Genomic DNA, 12,679 nt, shown 5'->3' on the forward strand with positions numbered 1-12,679 from the left:
TGCTCTTCAAGAGCAGTAAATAAGGATGATCTTCCCAGAAAGCAAAAACTGAGGAAGTTATATTGGTTAGCAGTCCTCATTTGTAGCTTCTTCCTCTATGCTATGTCAGTTACTAGTTTTGTAAACATTTTCTATCTTCAAAAAAGGTTTCACATCTCTAAAGCAATCAAAGAACCACTTACTAGTATTTACTAGAGTATGTGTTTCCTTAAAACAAAAAATGCAACTAAGAGGATTTAAAAATTAAACAATGGAGTAAAACAATAGGTGTTTCTACCTTTCATTAAAAAATTGAATTTATAAAAATTTCCTCTTTTTTTTTTTTTTTTGGTTTTACACATATCCATATCTGTTCTATTGAAGTTCCATGATAAGGAAAAGTATGGGCTTTCCTGGTGGCTCAGTTGGTAAAGACTCTGCCTGCAATGCAGGAGATAGCCTGAAGCACAGGAGACTCAGGTTCAACCCCTGGGTCTGGAAGATCCCCTGGAGAAGTAAATGGCAACCCACTGTAGTATTCTTGCCTGGAAAATCCCATGGACAGAGGAGCCTGGTGGGCTACAGTCCATGGGGTCACAAGAGTTGGGCACGATTTAGTGACTAAACCACAACTACAGTTATATCACACTACTTATGCCAACAACAGTTACAGCTGATGATAATGTAAGCACCAACTGTGACTCCACTGGGATGATGAGGGAAGGGGAATAAAATGGAGACCATATCAAAGAGTCAAAGTATAACAAAACCAACAAATCAAGAAGTGGCATCACACACACATAGTTAGAGATACAGAGGAAATGAAAAAGGAACAGCCCAGGAGTTGAAAATTGTTGTCCCTGAGAGCAATAATTGGGAGTGGTAGGTGGTAGAAAGGAGACTTGCTCTTTTTAGATCTACCTTTTGGTAGTACTTGATTTTTGAAAACCATGTGCAACAATTAGGACAATTGTTAACTATTTTTGATAATGAAAAGACACCTTTGATATTATTATATTGTCTATATAATCAGAAGCTATTTTCAAAGATATAACAGAGAGGAATATTAAGTCTCTAAAATAGACTACAGTCCTTGGGGTCACAGAGTCAGACACGACTGAACGACCGAACAACAACCAATATCAGAGGCCATCCTATTAACTTCATAAAGGGACATGAAGATGAAGGAAAATGCAAAAGATGACAAGCCTCAAAACAAATGGAAGAAATAAGATTAGAATGAAGATGGCTTTTTGCTTTTAAAACAAAAATCCAGTACTAAGCATTCTATTGATGACATTAAGGAGACAATCCAAAGATTCTGCTTCAGCAAAAACAATTCTGTAGAAAAACTGCAATTCTATATTCTTCAAGTGAGTAGATTGCATTTTAATTTTTAGAAAAATAGAATTTAAGACAGTAAGAAAAAGAATGAAGAACAGTAATAAGAAGCTCATCAAAATATTGCTGATAATATTAATATGAGATATGAAACCCAATAAAGAATCATTATTTAGAGAAGGAATCATCGCCAAAAATCTAAATGATAAAGTACAATGAACTTAAACACTGAAAAGAAAAAATAGAGGTGAATGAAAAAATAGAGGCAATGAATAGTTTAGAAATTCTACTGAACCAAAAGACCCTGATGCTGGAAAAGACTGAAGGCAGGAGAAGAAGGGAACAGCAGTGGACGAGATGTTTGGATGGCATTCCTGACTCAACGGACATGGGTTTGAGGGAGCTCTGGGAGATGGTGAAGGACAGGGATGCTTGGCATGCTGCAGTCCATGGGGTTGCAAAGGATCAGACATCACTGAGCAACTGAACAACAACTGAACCAAAGGCTCATTGATAAGTGGTATGGACCGAAAGAAAAAAGTCTTTTAATGACAACCTTTTGTAATTATTGATCTGTTTGGGTTTAAAATCATGTATTTTGGGGCCTTCTTTTATGTATCACCCTCTTCTAGTTTTCTTTTGTCCCCTTTATTGCCTTCTTCTAGGTTTATTTATTTATTTTTTTTGCCATTTCACTGTTTCCCTTTCATTTGTTTGAATTTTAAATAAAGATGTCTTTAAAAAGTAATAGCGATATTAACACTTGATTGTGCCAATCAAGAACAAAATTGATAACATTAGTTTGAAGTATAAGTCATTTGGCAATTACTTCATTTATGTGATGTCCAAATACACTTTAAAAATTGTAGTGTATGTTCAAAGTCAATTTATCCTACACTGACTTTGGGTTATTATATATACGTGGAAAAAGCAAGCAAGCAAACAAACCTAGACCTATAGACTTAAACACTCAGTCTTCTGAAATAACAGTCAGCAAACAAAAACCAGTAACACTGTATCTTACTATCTCTAACTTATGTTCATATTATCACTCTGAAATCATCCAGATATTACTATTATTTATAGGGACTGAGGTTAATAATCTCAATAAGTCTTTTTTTTTTTTTTCAATCAGTTCAGTTAAGTCACTCAGTTGTGTCTGACTCTTTGTGACCTCATGGACTGCAGCAACACCTGGCCTCCCTGTCCATCACCAACACTCAGAGTTTACTCAAACTCATGTCCATTCAGTCTGCAATGCCATCCAACCATCTCATCCTCTGTCATCCCCTTCTCCTCCTGCCTTCAATCTTTCCCAGCACTGGGGTCTTTGCCAATGAGTCTGCTCTTTGCATCAGGTGGCCAAAGTACTGGATTTTCAGATTCAGTGTCAGTCCTTCCAATGAACACGCAGAACTGATCTCCTTTAGGATGGACTGGTTGGATCTCCTTGCAGTCCAAGGGACTCTCAAGAGTCTTCTCCAACACCACAGTTCAAAAGAATCAATTCTTCAGTGTTCAGCTTTCTTTATGGTTCAACTCTCAAATCCATACATGACTACATAGCTTTGACTAGACAGAACTTTGTTGCAAAGTAATGTCTCTGCTTTTTAATAAGCTGTCTAGGTTTGTCATAACTTTTCTTCCAAGGAGCAAATGTCTTTTAATTTCATGGCTGCAGTCACCATCTTTTTTTTTTATAGTGAGCATTTTGTATGAACTTCTGTGGACTAATCTCTAAATAATTTGAAATAACCAAACTATAATACATTCTACAATGATCATTTGGATGTAGAATGGTTTTAAGGTGCTTACATAGGTTCAAGTAACTCCAACTTTATCAGGGAAGTCTATAAACTAAAAATCATATATGTTGAGAGGGTTCTTAAAATCTCATTTGATCCCATTCTTTGCCTCTAGACAGATGTCAATATTGCAATTTCATTTCTGGAGGAACTGATGCCCAACTTAGTTAAATTACTCACTCAAGTGCTCATAAACAGTAAATGACTGAGGGAAAAGAGAGCACTGAGGGTCTTCCAGTAAAGTATACTGACCCTCTTTCTGGGGCACTTTGGATTGGAAATCAGGATAGAAAGCAAATAATCCTGGGTAGGCATTTAGGTATCTGTTTTTCCATATCTTCAAAGTCAGTTCATTTTTTGTTCTTTCTTCAAAGTCAAAGGAAAAGAAAAATCTACATTCTTGAGTGGAAGTGATTTTATTCAAAGTGAGGACCCCATAATTTTCCATTTCCTCCTGATGTTTCTTGATCTGTTAGCTAGAGGAAAAGATAATACTAGGATGGATTCTATTTTCAGATGTCTTGACACAATTCTTCTGATTCCTCATTCAGTCTCTTGAGTGGGACTCTCATAGGCAAATCCAACCATGTGCAGTTTAACACTTCAACACATACTATACACATGTGTTTTTAATAGATACATGATTTAGAGGCTACTATTTATAAAATGTTCTCAAGGACAGCTTTGTTGTCTTCTTTTTTGGTTAAATCACAGGGTTTAGTTTACTGGTTGCATTTGGGAAACAAATAGCATTTGGAAGGTGAGCAAAGAAGTTGTATATAGCGGAAGGCTTCTTAATCTCACCATATATACTTGCTATTCATTGGTAAATGGGCACTCCACTTTAATGTACCATTTCATTTGGGTCTTCTTCTAACTTATAAAAATTCAATTTAACAAAAAGAAAACAATGCAGTTCAAGATTCAGGGAGAAGTAATACCCAATTTCACTAAACTTATTTACACATGAAGATATCCACTTGGAGTTCAGCTCCATTCTGCATTATGATATCATTGGAAATTTTAATTTAAAAGTCCTGCTCCATTAAGAAGTTTTTTTTAGTGATCTGAAAACTTACATGTGCCAATATTTGTCATATTTATTTTGTTTGGGAGCCAAACAGTGTTATTAATATCTTTGTGAAATTTTATTTATAAATATTAAAGATTAACAAACGGTGAAGTGTTGATTTCCTATCTCCATAGTAAATCAGCATTTAGGATGAAGCATCAGCATCACAATACTGTTGGCACATTCCCACAAAGTCTATTTCAAACATTCTTCACATTTTGGCTTTGGGTTGGCTGCAAGCATGTCATTAATGGATGCAATAAAATATTTCAAGATTAACTCTTTCCTTGGCATGACCTAGCATCTTATTTTTCAAACTAGAACCTCAGATCACTGTGATCCACAGTTATATTCTTACAAGAATTTTAAAATTTTATATTTTCTTTCAATAAAAATCTGAAAAAAAAAACCAATTATATTTGGGGTTGTCTGCATGCCTAGTTTATAACCAATTGCGCTAATTTCAGATCTAATATTTGGTTTTGGTGTTAATCATGGGACAATCTTAAGTGAGGCTGTTTAAATTTTAGTTGGGGACTAGACACTTATGATCACTAGGGTAAACGATTGTATTCTTAAGGTCAAAGAGTTCTCTGACATGGTCTGGCTCATTAGACATGAAGACAAAGCTATTCTTTTCTACAGTACTCTGAGAGGTCTGTGAACTGATAAATATTTAATCACACATTTTTGGGGTGTTATTTTTTCTAGTAATTTTCTCAGACAGTATTTTTATTAGACCATGTAAAACTGCCTTGATTAAAAGTGTGGATATATAATTGGCAAATAATGTTATACTTTTCATACACTGAACTTTAAAAATCATATACCAGACACAAAAATCAACTCAAACTGGATTAACAACTTAAACATAAGACCTGAAACTGTATAACTCCTGAAAGAAAATGTAGGGGAAACTTCATGCATTGGTTTTGGCAATGACTGTACAGATATTTGGGCTTCCCTGGAGGTGCTCCTGGTAATAACCCACCTGCTAATGCAGGAGACATAACTGATGTGGGTTTGATTCCTAGATTGGAAAGATCCCCTGGAGGAGTGCATGGCAGTCCATTCCAGTATTCTCGCCTGGAGAATCCCATGCACAGAGGAGCCTGGTGGGCTACAAGGATTGCAAGGAGTCAGACACAACTGAGGTTATTTAGCATGCATACAGATATGATATCAAAAGCACAGACAATAGAAACAAAAATTAACAAGTAGGATACATTAAACTAAAAAGATTCTGTGTGGCACATGAAGCAGTCAAAAGAGTGAAGAGTTTAACTGATGAAATGGGAGGAAATATTTACTAACCACGCATTCGATAAGCAATTAACATCCAAAATATACAAGGAACTCCTCCAACTTAAGAACAACAAAAACAAAACCCAAACAAACTCATAATCTAATTTAAAAACTGGCTAAGTATTTAAATAGACACTTCTTCAAAGAAGACACATAAATGGTCAACGGTATATGAAAAAATGCTCACTGTCACTAATTATCAGAGAAATTCAAATTAAAACACAATGAAATATCAACTCACATTTGTTAGGATAGCTATTATAAAAAAAAAAAGACAATAAGTGTTAGTAAGGACATGGAGGAAAGGGAACCCTTTACATAGTTGGTAGGAATGCATAATGTGCAGCCATTATGGAAAACAGTATGGAGGTTTCCCAAAAAATTAAAAAACGAGCTACCATATATTCCAGTAAATCATACTTCTGGGTCATTGCCATACTCAATCACTCATTGTGTCCAACTCTTTGGGACCCCATGGACTGCAGCCCACCAGGCTCCTCTGGACGTGGGTTTGGGGAGCTCTGGGAGTTGGTGGTGGACACGACTGAACTGAACCAAAATGTGTCCGTTCGTTTTTATGATTAATATGCTTTGAAATTTTCTTTATAGATCAATAATGACAAATAAAGGAAAAGGAATATTTTCTCAGTGTTGACAACTCATAATCTATGTACTTGTCAGATACTCAGCCACTTATTTGGCTTTGCATTTTATTTGCAGATGGCTATGCTATTATATGTGTTAATGTAAACAATTTTGTAAATTTATTAAGCATGTGAAGATATGGTTTCAACTTAGACTTGTAAAGATCTCGCTTTCTTGAGTCTAAACTGCTCATGAAAAATTCTATTGCTCTTTAGTATTCAAAAATTTCTTTAAAATACTTTGTTGGATTAAAACCAAATTATATTCTAATTATTTCCCTGAAGATACTTTTTAAGCCTTATGGCTTACAACTTTATATCATTAAATTCCTAGTCCTTCCTTATTACCTGATTAACCTATTTCTTAGTATTGTTTTCCTCTTTTTAAAAATTAAACTTTTCCATCAATAAGTAGCATAACTAGTGAATTAGATTTTAAAAGTTTTATGTTTTACCAAATTTTAATTCAACAAATAATTTTTGGATATCTACTATATCCAAGGGACTAAGTTCAATACTGATGACTTACTAGAATTAGTGCAAAAAATCCATTTCTGACCTCTGGTAGTGTTTGGTGTCTGTATAATTCTCTTGGCTTATCTTATTGGTAAATGAGAGTCTCTCTCCATACATAAAATGGGAGCGCCTTAAAGAAATATTATTTTTACCTTTATTCTTGTCTTTCTTTTTCTTCAGTTCGAACGCTGAGTAGGCTGAATAATGGCCCCCAAAGATAACAGGTCCTACTTCCTGTTATAATAGGTACCTTATTGTGAAAAGGGTCTTTGCAGATGTGTTCAAGTTAATGATCTTTAGATGGGGGAGAATATTGTGGATTATCTGATGGGCCATAAATGTTACCGCATGTATCTTCATTAAGGAAAGTCGAAAGGAGACGAAAGACAGTCACATACATTCCGAGGAGGAAATGATGTGAAGATAGAAAAAAATTTTAGAGTCAAAATTATAGTCAGTGTACACACAATAAAAACTTGATAGGATTTTAAAAGCTAATATTAAAGGTCATCTTTAAGAGGAAATGTCCAACAGGAGAAAGCTTTCAGAGATGATACCTATATTTACTAACTTGATTGTCATGATGGTCTCATGGTGTATATGTGTTAAAAAGCATCAAAATATACACTTTGTACAAGTAGAGTTTATTGCATTTCGGTTATACCTCAATGAAGCTGTTAAATTTTGACAAAAGAATAAGTGTTCAAGAATTGTTTATCCCTATATTTTCTTGTTCTAAATGAGGTTATATAGAATGTGATTACTACAACTCATACAAACTGTTAAAATTAAGAAAGTAAATGTTCCTATGGTCAGAGTACTTTGGGTAAAAAAAATCTTCAACATTTGAGAGTTTATATTTGATAGGCTATTAATTTTTAAAATTTCCTTAATATTTGAATACAGATATTGTTCATAAAGGTGCTTAAAATGAGAGATAATGCTACATTTTGAAAGATAATTAAAAGTTAATAAAATTTATTCTAAATGTAAAAAAAAAGAATTGTTTAGAAAATTCTGAAAAATGAAAAAGAATGAGGAGGAATTGGCCTTTAAAATTAGATGTTAAAACATACCACAAAGCTAGAATTTGACTATGCATAGACAATAGATGAATGGAGGGAAAAAAATGTACAAAAATGCATGTATCTGACATTCTAAGCAATTCACAAATCCCTGGAATAATAAGGGAGCAATCTAAAGCTCTGGTTATTTAAAAAATTTTTTTGTGGGAATGATTCAGGAAAGCGAGAAAGAGAGAGAGAGAGCTAATAATGTATAGGCACACTTGAGAGACTCAAGGTTTAACATTCTTAAAAAAGATACAGTTAAATCCTAAGTGTTCTCATTAATTGGAAAAAGTTATTCCTTTATTCCTTTCTATTACATCTATATGAGACTACAGATGTTAGCTGAACCTACTGTGGTAATCATTTCACAATGTATGCAAATCTAACCATCATGTTATATGCCTTAAACTTATACAGTCATGTACAATTACATCTCAGTAAAACTTGGAAGAAAAAAAATTTAATGCACATGTGTGAAAAAGGATACAGGTGATGGGTTATACAAAATATAAGGACTAGTTCTCTGTTAGCTGTAATAAGTATAAAGTGGAGATGATGAACTTAGTTGCAGAATAAGTTTGTAGAGTTGGTAGTTGCAAGATGAAGCAGTTGGCATCGTATGGCCTCAGTTTTTGTAATGATGTAGAGTAAAAGAGAAGTTATTAGCTGAGAAGAAGGGAAGGAAGAAAGCTAACTAGTATGAAGAGAGTTATACAGCAACCTAACTTATAATAGAATTGCTGGATAATTGAGATTTGAGTAGACTAACATGAAGTGAAAACAGTTTGCCAAAGTACATTTTTTCCCAGTTATTTACAGATGTTCCACAGTAAATAAGAGAAGACAGAGTCATAGACATCTCATGAGCATGTTCAAATTGTCTTTGTTGCAGGCTGATCAGTTAGCAAGCAGTCATCTGCTAGCCATTCCATGTGAGACACTGTGTGGGGCATTAAGGAAAATGCAAAATAAAAGAAAGGATTTTCCCTGGAAGATATTTGAGTCTAAACAAGGCTATCCTGGAAATAAGTCAGTGCAAGGCAGGAGTGCAAGGCCACCCTAACAAAGGATAACTTGAGCTCCTCTACTGGTGACAGGAAAAGGGAACCTGGGGGTTCATTGCATAGTCAAAATAATATTTACTAGAAATTCTTCCTTACACAGGAAGAATTCCTGACATAGGAAGTAAGTGGCATCAGGAAACAATACGCAAGAGCACACACTTGAATCTCAAGAAGTAAAAATATTTTTAATGGCGTCTTTATTTTCCAGGACTAATTTACTGCTCACATTTATGCACTGGGCAGTTTATTTAGATCAAGATTATCTTCTTACTGTTATCTTTGAATAGTGTTACATACTGGTTAAACGCCTTGGAGGGAGATAGTATGTCCAGCTTTTAGTCTGGAACAAAGGGTATCGGTGTCTCTGCTCAGGAGACATGAAGAACTGTGAATGACACAGAGAGAACTGTCTCCCAGCACACTGGGAAAACAACTCGATCTCTAAAATTGAGAAAGATAAAACCCCCCAATTATAGAATTTCCAGAACATCAAGACTGCAGAGTTAGTATCCAGAGGATACATGAAGCTAGAGGCTTTCAAACACAGATGGAGAATTAATAGCTTTGTTCTCTAACCTGTAAACATAGGAGGTAAGAACTGTCTGTAGCATTATTCGATCAGCTAATGTTAAATCATTAAATCAGCTAATGTATAACACTTATTTGGGCACTTATTCAATACCCCAAAATATGTGTCCCTTCCTTCCAATCGGAAGTATGGGCTATTTTTAAGAGGCTGAGATAGCTACATGTTTTTTGAATTTTCATTCTTCTCTTACATTTTTCTCACATTTATCTTCACTTCCTTTGAAAAAGTTCTTACATGTTTGACCCATGAAGGATTTTGTATTCTCTGATTTTAAGTAATTCATCCAGAGCCTGAATATTGTATAGAACTGGAAAGAAAACTTCTTAGTCCTATATCACTATTTGATAGAGAGAGGACTAGGAGCTTAGATCCAATAGGTTAAAGTTATATTTAGAAATTCCTTCTTAATATCTATGGCAAACATATTTGACAATGTGAAATACCAGGAGGGCTAACTCAGAGTTAAGACAGATTAAAACACACACATACATATATTACCAAAATGTAGAAATGCCATGAGACATGATTTGTTTGTTCATGTAAACAAAATAAACTGTAATGAAATGAGCTTATTTTTTTCATCTAAAAATGGAGAAAGTAATAAAACTTGTCTTAAATCAATGTTAGTAGAATTGACTGAGATAAAAAGGACTTTGTTAACTGCGAAGTTTTATAAAATATCATTCCTCGGTGTTTTTAGAAATAAAGCGATTGTGAAAAACAAGAAATCTGGCATTACAGAAGGCAATGAATGAAAAAGTATCTTGGAAATTGTAAATTATTATGCAAATCCAAGTTCTTATATATGGAGACAGTTACAGAAACATTGAATTTCTCCACTTTAAATAATTAGTGGCTTAAACTAGACCAGAAAAACTCATTTTTGTTTACTTTTTAAAAATTAAAAATAAAACATTGTGTAAGGCATGGTTTGATGAGAAAACAGAAAGATCTTTAGGCATTTTAAGCAGGGGCGGATTTGAAATAGGGAACCGCAGCATATGGCAAACGGAGGTAAGAGTCAAGAGAAGCTGTTAGTTGGGAAATCAGAAAGTGGCAGAGATAATTGGAAACTCTTGTCAGCGATCTTGGTAGCCAGAAGCATCAAAATAAATGATTCACAGAACCGTCACTAACTGCTGTAAAACCGCCTGCTGGCTATTTTCTGAAGGCCAAGCACGTGCCTATTGATGGCCAGGAGTTTTGCTACTGGGTGTTTTTCCTTGGCAGAATCTGAAAGGAAGCCTGCTGGTAAGGAGTTCTGGGACACATTATTGGCAGGTGTCCAATGCCTAAAATGTAAGGGTGAGTAGAGATGAAATGGGATAGACACTGAAAGAAACAAATAAGCAGACAAATAAATAACCCAACAAGCTAAAACCACCCTAGCATCATCAAAACATTGATGTGGAAAAGTACATATAATATTTATGTACACACTTATTACAAACTGAAGCCCCTCCAACAATTACCCCATTCCAGAAACAGAACTTTGCCTATATCCTAGAAGCCTTCTTGATCCAAGCACCTTTCCTTTCCCATGGAATTAATCACTACTCTGATTTTCATAATCATGATTTCCAGCAGATCTTTTTTAATTGAAATATTACTGACATAACATTATATTAGCTTTAGGCTTACAATATAATGATTCAATATTTGTATACATTGTGAAATGATCATCACAATAAGTCTAGTTAATATCCATCCCCTCACATAATTTACAGATCTTTTTCTTGTCATGAGAACTTTTAAGATCTATTCTCTTACCAACTTTCAAATATACACTACAGTACTACTAACTACAGTCACCAAGCTATACATTATATCACCAGGACTTATTTAGTTTATAACTGAAATGTTATTTGTATTTTGTATCTTGCTCTTTAATATGAATATTATGTATTTGAGGCTCTTCCGTGTTCTTTTACATAGCTGTAGTGGTTCATTTTTGTTGCTATATAGTATTTCATTGTAGAATATACCACAAGCTTGTTTACCCATTTTACTATTTTAATTTTTTTGGTACAGTCATAATGCTGTTATAAATATTCCGTTATTCTGAGTGTGTGTGTGTTTCTTGAAGGTATATAATTAAAAGTGGAATTGTTAAGTCGCAGATAAGTGTATATTCAGCTTTACTGGAAAACGTCAAACTGTTTTCTAAAGTGGCTGTCCCTAGTTCCTTGCCAATGTTCAGAGTAACAGAAACCTACACCGTATTCTCAGTAAAATATGTTAAATTTTTACTGCTCTTGGGGGAGTGTAATATAATTTAATGTGCTACCTGATAGCTAATAAATAAAAGATAACGCAGTAGAAAATAAGAAAAAAGGCTTCATCAGGTGCTTCACAAAGAAGAAATCCTTGAACACTCTGAGGATTTTTCCTATTTTGAATTTTTTCTTATTCAATTTTCACAGCCCAGGATGCTCCCCTGCATTTTGTATGACTGGCTCTTTTCCTTCAGTTCGCAACTTTCTGAGTGGCCATTCTTGTTCATCTTATCTAAATTTGTCCTTACTTTTTTTCTTTGTCAGGATACCTATTCTTTTGTATGGTAGTATGTACCACAATTTTTGTACTTATATATTTGTTTTCCTGTTTCTCCATTTTGTTAAATTATAGGTACTACAATGGTCAAGACTATACTTGTCTAGTTAATGATCATATCCTATTTTGACTGGCATATAGGTGATGCTCCACAAATATTTGTCAAATAAATAAATGAAATGGCTTGCCATTTGAAACAAAACAATATAAAATTAAACTTTAATTCTTTCTTTACAAACAAGTTTATGCTTAAACACATTCCATTTGGACTAAAGAGTTGTGCTAATACCGATATCCTAAAAGTGTTACAATTAAAAATCATAGGAGATAATTTTTGCAAGCCTGACCCTAAAAGCAATCATCATAAAGGAGAAGATTGATTAAGTAGTCTAGGTAAAAATTAAAATCTATTAGATAAAAATTTCATTAACAACATTAAAAGAAAGATGACTAAGAAAAAATTTTGCTAAATGTATAATAGATAGATGGCTGATAACTTTAACAAAAATAAAATTTTAGTATTCAACAAGTAAAATATAACACATAACTGTAAAATTAAGTATATGTCAATAAAATAATTTTACAAAAAGAAATAGATTCAGTGAACATATCAGAGAAGTCAACCTCATCAGAAATTATCTAATGAAGAGATTGATTTTAAAGAAATAATATTAGATAGGAAAGGATAAAAAGAAAAATTACATTTGTTTTGGTAGATTAAGAAGGGAAATAGGGTGTTTA

The 12,679-nt window shown here is 33.8% G+C and overlaps 1 long non-coding RNA gene across 2 annotated transcripts in view; it reads right to left on the reverse strand.

Moving 5' to 3' along the window:
* LOC139030932 (uncharacterized) overlaps positions 1-12,679 on the reverse strand; it is a 203,812-nt gene that overhangs the window by 96,480 nt on the left and 94,653 nt on the right. The gene's annotated exons all lie outside the window — the stretch shown is intronic.

This window comes from Odocoileus virginianus, chromosome 24, assembly GCF_023699985.2.
Source record: "Odocoileus virginianus isolate 20LAN1187 ecotype Illinois chromosome 24, Ovbor_1.2, whole genome shotgun sequence".
NCBI lineage: Eukaryota > Metazoa > Chordata > Mammalia > Artiodactyla > Cervidae > Odocoileus > Odocoileus virginianus.